Consider the following 14,618-nt stretch of genomic DNA (forward strand, 5'->3'; position numbering starts at 1 on the left):
CCTATGCTTCATGCATCCTGTCTACAGTGTCCATCCCTACAAAAACGAGGATAACTTTAATGCAGGCAAAAAAAAAACATGTGTTAAGCCCTGCAAAGGAAACAAAGCGGAATAAAAGGGGGTGGTGATGGACGGAGCATCTGAACCATTCAAACACTCACACCCAGTCAACAGATCTGGGTTTAATCCATCACCTTTCTTTAGCCCACTCTGCCACCCCAGTTCAGACATGGACATATGCAAATCAGTCTGACCCTGTGCCTCATGGAAACAGTACAGCCCGAACTGCCAAGCCATGCCTTCCCCGAACCGGAAACAAGCTTCCTAGGACCAGTTTCTGGCATTACAGCTGTCTTCAGCCAGGCTTGCTTGAATCCAGTAGCAAAGTGAGGAAGGGACTCACATATGAGCACACCCTGCCAACTTATGGCGAACAAAGCGGTACAGAAGGGGGTGGTGATGGACGGAGCATCTGAACCAATCAAACACTCACACCCAGTCAACAGATCTGGATTTAACCCATCACCGTTTTTTTAGCCCACTCTGCCAGCCCAGTTCAGACATGGCCATATGCAAATCAGTCTGACCCTGTGCAAAGGAAACAGGCAGCATTGATATCCAAAGCATATAATCCAGAAATGAGATACAATGGTATAAACAAGCTCATGTCAAACATTATACAGATGTAACACAGGAAAATCAATACTTACCCGTGACAGGGTCGGTCACCAAGATATGCTTGAGAGGGTGGGATACTCCTCTCCTCCGAGTCCGTAATAGAATTAAAACTTTCCGTTACGACAGCTAGGAAATTTCTCATTCCATGTCAGGACCAGAGGCGAGGATTATGCTAGTTTAAAGCTGGCTCACAACAAAATAAGCCATGTCCAAGACTGGTTTGAAATACAATCTTTTAAAGGTAGAATCTGAAGACCAGTCAGCCGCATTTAATGTTATTTGATGGTGGTGTTAACAAAATCAGTTGCAATCAGTTTATGAACCACATAAGGACTAAAAGCTGAGTCGGTGCTACCCAAATTAAAACCTGGCACATGCAGGTTACAGACATGTCAGCAGCAAATGTTTATCTTCTCAGCTATATAATTTGCGAAGTAGAAAGTTGTTAGGCTATAAAATAAGCACATATTCACACAGCTCTAAAGACATTTTACTAAAGTAGAACTTGACTAGGCTAGAATTGAAACAGGTAGTAGTGTTACTTTGATGCTTATGTTCACAAGTATGTCTGGATTACATAGATTGGATTGGTGTCTGATTATTTTAGCCCATCATTTGTAACACTCAGGCTGTGCACACAGCTAGTGTAAGGATTTCTTTTTTTATTGGTTCAGTTCAAAGCCACATACAAAAATAAAATACAAAGCCATTATAACATAGCCGGAAATTGTATATACAGACAAACTTATGGTGCAAATACACAATCAAAGACAATCAAAAACAAGAGAAGTAAAAAAAAAGAAAATGAAAGCAATACCAAGAATACAATACAAAAAAACAGTACCATCATATATAACCAAGAAAAAGGTCATTCTTGCGGACCTAAATGGTCTATCATTGCCTGCCAAATTTTGCACCCCTTTTGCATTTTCCTAAGTGATTTAATCCGATAAAGATTACATTCTAAATAAAAACATTATAAAACTTTGCCCGCCACATTTCATATACAGGTGCTTCTGGTTTCAGCCACATTGAAGATATACATAAGCGAGCTACTGCCATAGCCATAAATAAACATATCTGTTTTCATGATACCCCGGAAACAGATCGGTGTCATTAGATAGACCAAAAATATTAATCTCTCTTGAGATAGCCACGTCACTTTTTGTAATATGAGCCAAAAAAAATTCTATAGATACACAAAAGGGTTTTAACACTAAGCAGTCTGAAAATATATGCACAATATCTGCCTGATCAGATTGACACCTATAACATTTCCCATTATAAGCATTACCCCATTTCAACATTTTAAACGGTGTATGATAAAGATTAAATAACGTTTTATAATGCTGGGAGTATAAATTGGCAGACAAAATAATTTTAGCAGCTGTATAAATTGACTCTTGAAAGGGTACTACCGATGTACCCAGTCTAATACACCATTTAGACTCCTGTGACCCCATGTCGTCCTGTTGTATATTCAACAAATGATTATATAAAGTCCCTATACGCGATGGTTTTTTAAGTATTTCAATAAAGTCATTTGGACAAAGCGGTAGGACATTTGGATGTTTAAGAATATAGTCACGTATTTGTAAATACTTGAAAAAATCATGTTGGGAGAGAGTGTATATATCTTTTAACTCCTGAAATGAAGCGATTGTACCATCCTTAACCATAGTGCCTAGAGATATCATGCCTTTTCCCCCCATGTACACATAGTACAATCCCAAAATATTGGAGGGAACAATTCTGTAGAATTATATGGAGTATAAAAATTAATACGTCCTAAAGAAATAAACGTCCGAATTGATCGCCATCCTTTAAAGGCAGACAATACTAATTTGAATCTAGTTCTTTTATAGTAACTAGGTTCTAAAAAACGAAGCAACATTTGTCGAGATTGGGGGCCAAGTAAAAGAGAAAAAATATCAGGGCTCTCAAATATAGGCGGAGTTCCTCCAATCGCAAAATATTTATTATTCTGCATAAGACACGCCAAATAATACAGTGCAAAATTTGGAACCCCCATCCACCACGTAGAATTGGTAGTGTCATAAATTTAGAAGCCCTACGCGCAGATTTCCAGCCCCATAAAAATCTATCAGCTATAGATTGTAATTTCCTCTGTAGGAGTACAGGTATCTCCAATGGTACCGACCGAAAATAATATAAAACATTTGGCAAAATGGACATTTTTAAAACATTGCGTCTCCCAACCAGGGACAGGTGTAAGTATTCAAGTTTCTCTAGTTGGTTTCTAACAGATTGCAGTATATCTGTCCAGTTCACCATAACTAACTCTTCAAGCGATAGTCGAATTTTAATGCCCAGGTATTTGGCCTCCAAGATTACCCGACTGTCATTAGGGCAGATTCCTGTTGAAAAATAACCTGCGTTTCCTGAATGTTAAGCTTATACCCTGACACATTACCAAACTCGCTAGTCAGGTTTTCAATTCCGCGTAATGCTGATTCTGGGTCAGATGTTATAACAGCGATGTCATCGGCATAGGCTAATACGCGTATGCTGCCCCCGGTTAAAACCATAGATTGTATATGTTGAGATGACATCATCATCTTTAACAGTGGTTCTATGTACATGGCAAATAGTAATGGTGAGCATGGGCACCCCTGCCGTGTACCCCGAGTGATGTTAAGGGCTGCTGATTCTTGGCCTCACAGGCATATCTTGGCCCTGGGATGTCTATACATAACTTGTAAAGCATATATAAATCGAGGTCCAAACCCCATTTTTCCCAAGATTGCCCATAAAAATGCCCATGCAACGCGATCAAACGCTTTTTCGGCGTCTAAAAACACCAAACCAACGTTCATACGATTTGCAGTAGCATAATCCAAAGTTGCGATAACACGATGTATATGATTGATCGTACCACGACCTGGAAGAAAGCCATGCTGTTGTTCAGAGACTAGTGCCGGTACAACTTGAATCAGCCGGTTCGCATGGATTTTAGAATATAGTTTCGCATCTACATTAATAAGTGAAATAGGTCGATAAGACCCAGGAAGATGCGAAGGCTTATCTTTTTTTAAAAATACAATTATACTTGCATCGTCCCATGATGGGGGGGATTTCCATCTTGGGCATCTATAAACGTCGCCAACATATCATCTTTAATGATGGGAAATAACACATGATTAGGGCTCCCGGTTTTATGGTATTTATTTTTTTGCCATTTCCGTCTGTATTTATCCATATAAATTTTTGGGGCATTTTTTCTGTATTTATCCACATTTATTTTTGCCACACGCAAAAGACGCCGCTGCAGCTAGTATTTTTCTGCATTTATTTAAATTGACAATACACACCAGCGCCCGGTTGTTATTGGTCAACACAATACATTGACCTGAAAACGTTGCCATTGTAGTGCAAGCACACGTGCATTTCAAGAGACTTTGCAAACATTGAGGCTCTTTCTGGTTTGTTAATGAAATGAAGGGTATACAACTGTTACAACGAAGTTTTTACAACGCACTACCATTACAACGCAGGCATTACCACGCATACCATTACAAAGCATTGCGCTGGGGGGCGCTCTAGGATAGGGAATAAGTATAATTTTATATCCAACACCTTCCCTAGTGTCCACGGGGACTGGAGTTGGAATATAAAATTATACTTACCACTATCCAGCACCTCTAAGCGCTATGCGTTGTAACGGTATTCGTTGTAAATACCGCGTTGTAATGGTATGCGTGGTAAAAGTATGGGTTGTAACGTCATACATCCGAAATGAAGACCACTGAAAACCCGTTCAATAAAAGACAGTGTAACACAGTAACATGAAATAATAGAGCATAGCATAGTGTATACACACGTCTTATGCAGGGGCATAACTTTCAATGAAAGAGTTTGTGATGTTTAAAATGGGTTGCGGGCAGTTTGCAAAAATGCATTAATAAAGATTAAGGCAGACATGCAAGTGGCTCCGAAGATAGTGTTGAGAGAGGGGAGGCATACAGAAGATGAAAGGGAAGGAGAGAGCTATTTGGAAGAAAAAAGGAAAAGAGACAATAAGAGCTATCAGTGTTCATGTTCGCATTTAGAAATATGAAATACTTCTTGAGATAGCGTGCAAAGATGCAGCATTATTTGCAGGTGAAGAATAGTGCTATTAGACAATTTTGATAGGCACCCGGCTCATGTTCACTTAAAAGTCCTGCAGCACACCACCCTATGAAAGACAAAACCTAACTTGATGCAGTCTTTATTCATAAATGTTTAGTGGTGAAATGCTGTAGAAAGTAGTGTTCAACTATACACTGTTCTTTCTCAAGGCGTACTAGAGTGCCATTAGGCCACAGTTTCAGCAAGGAGAGCGCATTGGGTCAAGGAATGGCAGTGTAAAATAATGGCTGGTCACAAATAATGGGAACTCTTGACAACATTAGGCTGCGCTCAAATGCAGCAGTAACATCAAGTCCACAGTAATGTGAGAAAAATAGATGTATGACTAATGCAAACATTTAAAATTTTGTCCTGCGAATGCTGGAGCAGAAGTCTTTTGATGTTCATCCTCGAGTATGGCTTATGGTATTAATACAAGGACAAAGTGGGATCCAGTTTGAATACCTCTGCACAAGGGAAAGGTTCCCCATACAGTGGAAGTGTTTTGCCTGCATTCCAATAGCTGGAGGGCCTAGATCCACAAACTGGGGTGAAAGGATTAGTTACAGGCCTTCCTGGCTCTCGAGTCGGTCCGACCCCTATCCCGCTCATCCCCCTCACCCCCCCTGTTCGTTAACCTCATGCTATGTGGGCAATCAATCATCGAATGACGCGACAGCAGGCCCTTTCCCTCAACCCCCGCTATAAACTATTAAGCTTTTCTGTTCTTGAGACACTGGGCTCCGAGCCTTAATGATACTATGGGACACATTTGGGGTTTCAAAAACGTACATTCAAACAAGCCTTCAGCAGAGGTTCCACACGTGATACACACTACAAATGTCTGAAAATTGCTTGAAGTTTTCCTTTTTTGTTTATTTTTACTAGGGCTTTAGTTATGTGGTTTTGCTAAATTTTACGGTGCGAGATTCAGAGCTGCTGGTTAGTTTTGCAGTTGTCTGAAAATGTCCAACCAGCTTGGCAACGTATGTTAACTTATCAAACTTCAACAAATCATTGCAAAACACGGGGCATAAAAGGACTGAACTCACCAGTCTGGCTTATGTGGCGCGAGGTTAGTCAAGACACAATGGGACACAAGGCACCCTGTAGCATTCACACACAGTAATTAAGAAAATTAACGCAACCCCCACCTCCCCCTCACCCACATGACGACGGAGAATACGATCCTCTGCTGCTGCCGGGGCATATGGGGGAGGTGGGGCAGGGGAATTCCACTTAACCTTGCCAGTAGAAACGGCGGAGTGCTGGTGCAGGGCTTGAGGGGCGAGCCCTGGATATGCCGAACGTCAAGAGAAGGGCCGGTGCAGGTACAAAAGCTGATGGTGGCAGAAAGGCATGTCAAACCGGGCAGGGAAAGTAGAAATACAATTTCTGACGAGGATATTGGCTCAGGGGAACGGCCATCCCTGAAAAACCCTGTGCCTATAGATCCACATGAGGGTGCTGACAGACCTTGATTGCAAGGGATTAAAATGAATTTCCAGGGGCGTGCAAAGGAGACAGCATGCAGCGGCAGCAAGGCAACATTTGCCAGTGTTTTGCCGTTTCTAAATATAAATACAGACAAAGGAAATATCGATTTCCATCTGTATTTATATGTAAATATCCGTAAAAACGGAAAACCGGGAGCCCTACACATGATATATCTCTAGAGGGAGTTTATCGGGACCGGTAGCTTTCCCCAAAGCCAGTTCTTTAAGTGCAATCTCGCGCTCTTGCATTGTAATTGGTGATTCTAACTCTTCTTTATGCATAGAGTCTAATTGAGTTAAGTCCAATTTATCTACATACTGACCAATTGAATCAGAAGAAAAAATGTCATGGGTGTAGAGATTTGTATAATAATCGTGAAATCGTGAAGAATGCCCTCTGATGACTCTACTAGAATACCTTGACTATTTTCTATAGAGGTTATGCGCTGTGCTGTCTGACGCCCCCGCATTCTTTGAGCTAAACACCTTCCCACATTCTCCCCATATTCATATCTCTCAGCACGATGAATTTTATATTGGCGTGCTATATCTTGACTCCACACCCCATTAATCTTAGCCTTGCATCTTGCGACTTTATCTTGTGTGGCACTACTATCTTGGTGTAAACTAATATCGCGTGTTAAATCATGTTCTGCATTTGTTAAATGCTGCAAAAGCTGCGCCATTATGTTTTTTCGTTCCTGTTGAAGACTCCAGCCATAACTACATGTTTCACCACATAATCCTGCCTTAAAACAATCCCATACCATTGCATAAGAAGTAGAGCCCCTATCAAGATCAAAAAACTGTTGGGCCCAATCTAAAACTTGATGTACATAGGTTTCATCTGAAAGAAGTTTCTTATTAAATGTGAAAGACCTCTGCATACGCTGGATTTTTAGCAACGGCATATCTATAACAATCGGAGCGTGATCAGATGTAATACGTGGCATTACAGACATTCGGGATCCTTCTGCCATATGACTAGGTACAAAAATATAATCTAAGCGCACAAATTTCTTATGAGATGAAGAAAAAAAAGTAAAGCCTGGATCTCGCGGCTTTGCCAAGGGCCACCCATCAATCAACCCATGTGGAAATAATAATTGCCGTAGTTCTCTAAATACCTTGGGCTTCCTACCTAAATATCCACTAAATCTCGAGTGCCAGGTATTCAACTCCCCATGAATATTAAAATCAGCAAGTAGAAATAGCGGTGTACCCCAGAGAGCCAGCTCCACATTCAAAAACTCTATCACTGCAGTGTCATCAATATTAGATCCATATACCGTACATATCGTAGCAGCGACATTCCCTATAACACACTCCGCAATTGCCCATCGTCCTAGACTATCGACTTTAGTCTTTCCTGTTGCTACTATGGACTGTCGCCCCAATATAGCCACTCCCCGATTCATAGTAGATTGTTGTGAGACCGCCAATACTATATACCCAAGATCACTCAGAACCTTTCTATTTGCCCATGGAATATGCGTCTCCTGGAGACATATTATATCCGGTTGAATCAGACGGATCTCATGCATCACACGTTTGCACTTGTGAATATTGTTAAGGCCACATACATTAAATGAACACATACACAAATTATAGTTAGCCATCGCTACTAAGTTGACTCATTACACAATTGCACCAATAAAGAGAAAGCAATATATTTAGGCTTGACATTCTATGGCTTTGACTGAATTTTTCCCCCTTTACTCCCCAGCACAACCCCTGTGTCCCCCCAAACCCTCCACCTACCCCAGCACACCAACCCCCCGCCCCCTGTGACCCTCCCCCAAAACTAAGGCAAAGAGGCCTATCGCCCTGTTGATGTGTGTGAGAACAAACTCTCAGTTTGGGCGTATCCGTTAGCCTGAAAAGATAAAGCATGAGGTAGAGACCATAAAAAAAATAGATATACAAAGTTCATAACATTTCCTCATACTAATGAGTTCAAATACTCCTTTGCTGGGACCTCAGCTGTAAAAAAACAAACCTGCCCTTTATATACAGTCTTTACCGTAGATGGTTGAAGAAGAAAAACTTGAGCGCCCTTCTTTTGAAATGGAACAATCAACTGACGCAATCGCCAGCGATTTTCTACGGTGGCATGGCAGTAATCAGGGCGTACAAAGAATTCAATACCCTTCTCAGAATGCTTTTTATCCGGTCTTGCAAGATCATATACTGTTTGTCTTGCCAGAAAGTTATTTAAAGATATCAAAATGGCATGAGGATATTGATGGCCTTGGGTACCACGTGGTGTTTGCTTACGAAATGGAAAGTGATGTGCCCTTTGTATCTCCCGAGACCACTGCCAATCTTTAACCTCCAGAAAAGCTTCCTCGAAAAGTTCAACCACAAACTGTCGCATATCCTGCCCCTCACGCCCTTTGGGTACTCCCAGAATTCGCAAATTGTTGCGGAGTAATCTATTCTCCAAATCAACCAGTTTTATATTGACGTCATCTTTCTGAGCCTTAATAACATCAATGTCGGTTTTATTATGTGTGACTTGATCTTCCAGTGAAGAAATGCGTCCTTCTGCTTCTGCCATTGTATCCGTAAAGTCATTACATGATTTTGCCAGCGGTCGCACAGTATTCTGACGTTTTTTGCAAGCATTATGTGTTTTCAAATGTTCGGCTTTAGCCTCTAGGCGTTGATCTGAGATGGCTTTCAAAATAATATCTAGTGGGGCTTGGCTTGAGATCCCAGGGCTATAGCTATAGCTAGTTTGTTCAGCAGGGCCTGTTTTATCCTCTTGGCCACATTGATCCAATATAGCCTCTTGATTCACTGTGATCATGCCCCCATTGGAGACTTCCTCCCCCCAATTGTTACCCGCTTGTTGGTCTGCCATAGCAATAAATGTAACTTCCTTGCTGGTATTTTCCAAAGACGAAGTCTCCACTTCATCCTCCAGGTCGCCCTCCAAATCAGAGCCCCCAGAGTGTTCTGATAATGAATAGAATTTGCTAACCTTACTACTAATAGGATCACCTTCTATCCCTTCTGTCCTAGAGGGATCCAGAGAAATAGCCACAGTTTGTATGAGATCAACACTATTATCAGTATCCACCTCAACGTCAATGTCGACATCAGCGACAGCGTCAATAATAGAACCATGAGCCAGAGTTGTTTGTGATAAAGAAAGCGCAGGTGAAGCTACTAGAGAAATTACTGGAGAAACTACTAACTGTTCAAGTGCTTCCACCAAGGTCTTATCTTGATCAGTATCAACCTCCAAAACGTCCAAAGCATCAATGTTTTTATCACCCCCATCTCCGGCTGTCAAGTTTTTACCGCTGGATTTTTTGATTTGGTATTAAACATTTGCGGTATTTTCGGGGTACCTGCCTAACTAAAATCCAAATCGTTATTGCTGCCATTTTGTTTTGACTTTGCCGCAAGGGCGGCCTGTGTCCCAATCTGATTCTCCCCACTAGGTCTTGTTTTCCTGCCACGGGCTGTTTTTGGACCCATAGTAGACTGGCTTACTAAATACAGAATGGTGCTTATAAGAGAGAAACTTTCAGTTTAAGGCTAATAGCCAGAATTTAAGTGAGAAAGAATACAACAAAAGTTTCCAATTCAGAGTATCTTGCCTTTAAACAATTTTCAATATTATCGAGGATTTGTTTCAGCTAATTACTCCTTCCACAACTTTGTACCAATTCTGGAAAAAAAGGAAAGAGACCACCAGCCCTTTTGTTCCAGCTCACCGTATCGTAGTGTAGCTCCCTTGCACCTTTCAATTAATTAAACCAAGTCCAGTCTCAAACTCGCTAGTCTCAGCGTTTCTGTGTTTTTTTCTGCGTTCTCAGTTTTCAGCGCTTTGGCGTCTCTCTCTCTCTCTCTCTCTCTCTCTCAACAGAGAGAGAGAGAGAGAGAGAGAGAGAGAGAGAGAGACTGTCTCCTGAACGCCGGTGTTGTAGAACGTCTAGCCGCCTCGCTCGCCTCTCCTCAGCCGCACCTCCTCCCCGGACCGGACCGGACCAAACCAGCAAGCAAACGCAGAGGCGTACCGACCGCGGTTCGCCACGACCTACACCAACGCCAACTCCGTTACAACTCCATCACAGCACCACAGCGGTCCCGCATATCCACTCGAGGCACAAACAGCCCAGATTCAGCCACTGGGTCCCCGATAAGGTATTCTGCCGGATCGCCTCACACGCACGCCTGTCGTGCAGGCGCCATCTTGCCTGAAGACCAGTCAGCCGCATTCAATGTTATTTGATGGTGGTGTTAACAAAATCAGTTGCAATCAGTTTATGAACCACATAAGGACTAAAAGCTGAGACAGTGCTACCCAAATTAAAACCTGTCACATGCAGGTTACAGACACGTCAGCAGCAAATGTTTATCTTCTGAGCTATATAATTTGTGAAGGAGAAAGTTGGTAGGCTATAAAATAAGCACATATTCACACAGCTCTAAAGGCATTTTACTAAAGTAGAACTTGACTAGGCCAGAATTGAAACAGGTAGTAGTGTTACTTAGATGCTTATGTTGACAAGTGTGTCTGGATTACATAGATTGGATTGGTGTCTGATTCTTTTAGCCCATCATTTGTAACACTCAGGCTGTGCATACAGCTAGTGTAAGGATTTTCACAGTACCAGGCAAACATGTTATTTTAACTTTCATTTTCAGGATACGACCACTTCCATTCCCATAGCAACAGAGCTGTTTATTTGGCCCTTTGTTGCATTTTCCCATTCTCCTGGTATAGGACAGCTATCTATAGAGACTTTTTAAACATTTTATTTATTAGTGTTTTATAAACCAGCAAGAAATGTAATACAGGTTTGCAGACTGGCTTGGTATGATGTCATATAACAGTACACGAGGTTAAGATATCAGTTGGGATACAATACAATCAGATTACATAGTAAGGGTCCATCAGTAGTATCATGATAAAGATTCAAGGGTTCTGGAACAGCACTACATCATTTCCCCAAGTCTCAGTGTATCTTCCCCCTCCACAATACATGTTGTATCATATATATTAAAGGATCCCAGGTGATACATCTAAGCAGGTACATTCTCTCCCTCTGTTTCCCCAGTTTCTTTTCCCACAAGGTATTGCTGATACAGGCCCACACATTCTAAGGTTGGTTCCGAGGTAGAAGCAATTTGTTATATGCATTAGACTGAGTGTTACAGTATAACATACCATTGTTCCATTCCTTAATGGTCAGTATAGAACCTGTAACCCAACACATAGCAACACAACGTTTAGCAAGTAGCAATTCAATTGCCACCAATATCCTAGCACTTATTTCTACCTTGATAACATAACCCAGTAATGCAAACAGCGCATCGGGGATAAGGGAAAGCCCTGCAATCTCATTTAATGCATGGAAGATCTTACTCCAATACTCCAGGGTACCAGGATAGTACCAAGCCGTGTGTAGAAACCAGGCATCTGGTGAGTGACAGTGGCCACACTCTGCTGTGTCACAAAGTCCATACTGGTGAAGTCTCTCTGGTGTATAATATATTCTATTAATGTATTTAAATAGTATTAGGCGATGTCAGCTATTCAAGGAGATTTGTTTTGTCATTTTGCAGCAGTACTGCCAGCATTTATCATCAAGACCCTGTCCAAGGTTTTGCTGCCATTCCAAACATGCTTTTGTCAAGTGTGGCCTCCTTGATTCTTGTGCGATCCTATAGATACCTGTTAGTAATTTGTCAGGAGTGGAGTTACATATTAAATGGGAAAATTAGGGCATCTCCTCCATATCTTCCCCCAACAGAGCTCGCAGTTCATGCCTGGCTCTATGATATTGATATCGGGTCAGGGTCAAAGATTCGTGATCATCTGTAAAAACCTCCTCCCAGTTAGGAATCACTGGTTCATGAAGCAAATCACCCATTTTGATTATGCCTAAATTCTGTAGTGCCTGGACAATATCTCTATTTCTCCCAGTTCAGAACCACGTTCACTACTCCGGTGGCATATGTAGGGAATGCAACAAGGCTCCAGATTGTCTCACCGGCAGGTTTCTCCACGCGTTTACTTTGGAGTTTCAGGAATCAAGGGTGTTATGCCTCCAGACTGGGCTTCTAAAGAGTAACTGAGGACGAGTGTCAAGGTTTGCCGCATCTCTCTCAATGTAGAGATGCAGCAGTTCCTCCAGACCGTGTGGCAAATATGTGTGTCTGAGCTCTGCGCCACCCTGTAATAATGCTCTAGGTCAGGAGTGTTAAGTCCACCAATGCTGTAGGGCAGAGTACGAATATCCCACTTCACTCTTGGTTGCTTCTCTGCCCAGGCTAGCTTGATCGTCAGGGAAAGGGAGTTTAGCAAATATAGCGCTCAGGAGGAGCATTGGAATATGTTGAAATAAGGATAGGGGCAACCTATTCCAGTGTGTTATGTCGTTCTCTAGTTTGTGAATTGCCTTTCTATAATTGTCAAGTAGAACTCTTTCTGGGTCTGTGTGGATTTGTATGCCCATATAGTGTATCGAGTCTGTTGACCACTGTAAAGGGAAGTCTAGTTGTACGGGGAACATAGTTAGGGTCAAGGGGAAAATAATAGACTTCTCCCAGTTTACTCTGAGCCCTGACAATTCACCCAAATGGACAACCTCATTTAGCACTGGCTCACGGATCTAAAGCAGTGTATCGTCAGTATACACTGACACAATACGGTGGCAGCCTGGGAAGCGAAATCCCCTGTGCCTGTAGTATTCCCTCTAAGGTGACGCTGCCTGCGCGAAGCGCTAAGCCCACGCTGTTTTTAAAAATTGTATTGTTTAAATCTGAAAGTCACTATTAAATTTGTAATTTGATGCACTGCTAATTTTTAAAACTTGAACCTCACTCACCGCGCCAAAATCCGCCGCCATACCAGCTCGACTCTCTTCCTGGTACAGCCACAACCCGAGGGCCAATCAGAGAGGAGGGGGAGGGGCTGGGGCTGCCTAGGGATATAAATGCCGGTAACAATGCGGAAGTGCAGCAGACGCGTGCAGCTGGCGTGCCGGCAGCGCCAAAGGCATGCCCGTCTGCGCCCGTCCGCGGCCGACTGGGGCAAGGGGCAATCCACTATGCACAAACCATTACTTACTCATCAATCCAGCTGAAATCACTCCATTTCAACAACCTAGCTGTTGACCAGCGCTGTTGGGCGGACATAGCAGCTAATGGGATAATGGCAAAAAGAGCCTCATGGCCAGAACTTAGTGAACACCAACACCCGAGCAAAAAAACGATGAACCTCAAAGACACAAACAAAGTAAAACCCCTAACAGTTACTTATTTAAATACCCGCTCCTTTGTCAGACACCAACTTGAAATACACAACCTACTGACGACTGAAGAACCAGACATCCTACTACTAACAGAAACCTGGCTAACACAGGACTCCGCCCCTGATATCCGTGCAGCACTACCCAGCAATTATTACATACTCCAAGCCAACCGCCACCAGGGAAAACTGGAGATGGGGTAGCAGCCATAATACACCAAGACCTAAAATTCTCAGCACTTGCCCCCCTTGAACTACCACAAGTAGAGAACCTAGTGATTAAACTAGAGTCCGATTCTACCCCACTAGTCTGTGTCATACTTTACAGACCACCGCAGAGCATGCCACAGTTCCCTCAGTCCCTGAGCGAACAGATGACACACCTCATAACTAATCATGCAAAAACACTACTCATCGGTGATTTCAACTACTGGGCCAATGATCCAGCAGGTGGACCTCACTCGGCTGAATTAACTGACCTACTTATGGGACTTAATCTCAGCCAGCACATCACCAACTCTACACACATTAAAGGGCATACTTTAGACCAGGTATGGTCCACAAATCTGACTATGACAAACTTAGATGTAACTCCTTGCATCTGGTCAGACTACTACACTATTAAATTTTCCATAAGTAACCTCGCCAAGTTGAAAATCCCCCCACCTGACCCTGGATACTTTAGGAGCTGGAATACCATCAACAAATGCCAATTTCTGGAAACCCTGGCCAATACAATCCCCATTACTCAATCCTCCATAGAGGAGAATTAGAAAAACTTGTCAAACTGGCTGTTGACAGCCAGCAAAAAACATGCCTCGCTTAGGAAAACACAACGGCTGCGACGCCATGAAGCCCAGAAAAGGTTTTCCACAGACCTAAAAGATTTAAAACTTGCCTTGCGCCAAGCAGAAAGGAAATGAAGACACAAATATTTACCAGATGACAAGAATATCTTTTTAACAGCCCTTAAATCTTACAAAAAAACGATTCTGACTGCAAAAGCTGAATATTTTTCAGCCAAAATCCTCACTTCCAAAAAC

Source organism: Lissotriton vulgaris, chromosome 4_1 (genome assembly GCF_964263255.1).
Source record: "Lissotriton vulgaris chromosome 4_1, aLisVul1.2, whole genome shotgun sequence".
Classification (NCBI taxonomy): Eukaryota; Metazoa; Chordata; class Amphibia; order Caudata; family Salamandridae; genus Lissotriton; species Lissotriton vulgaris.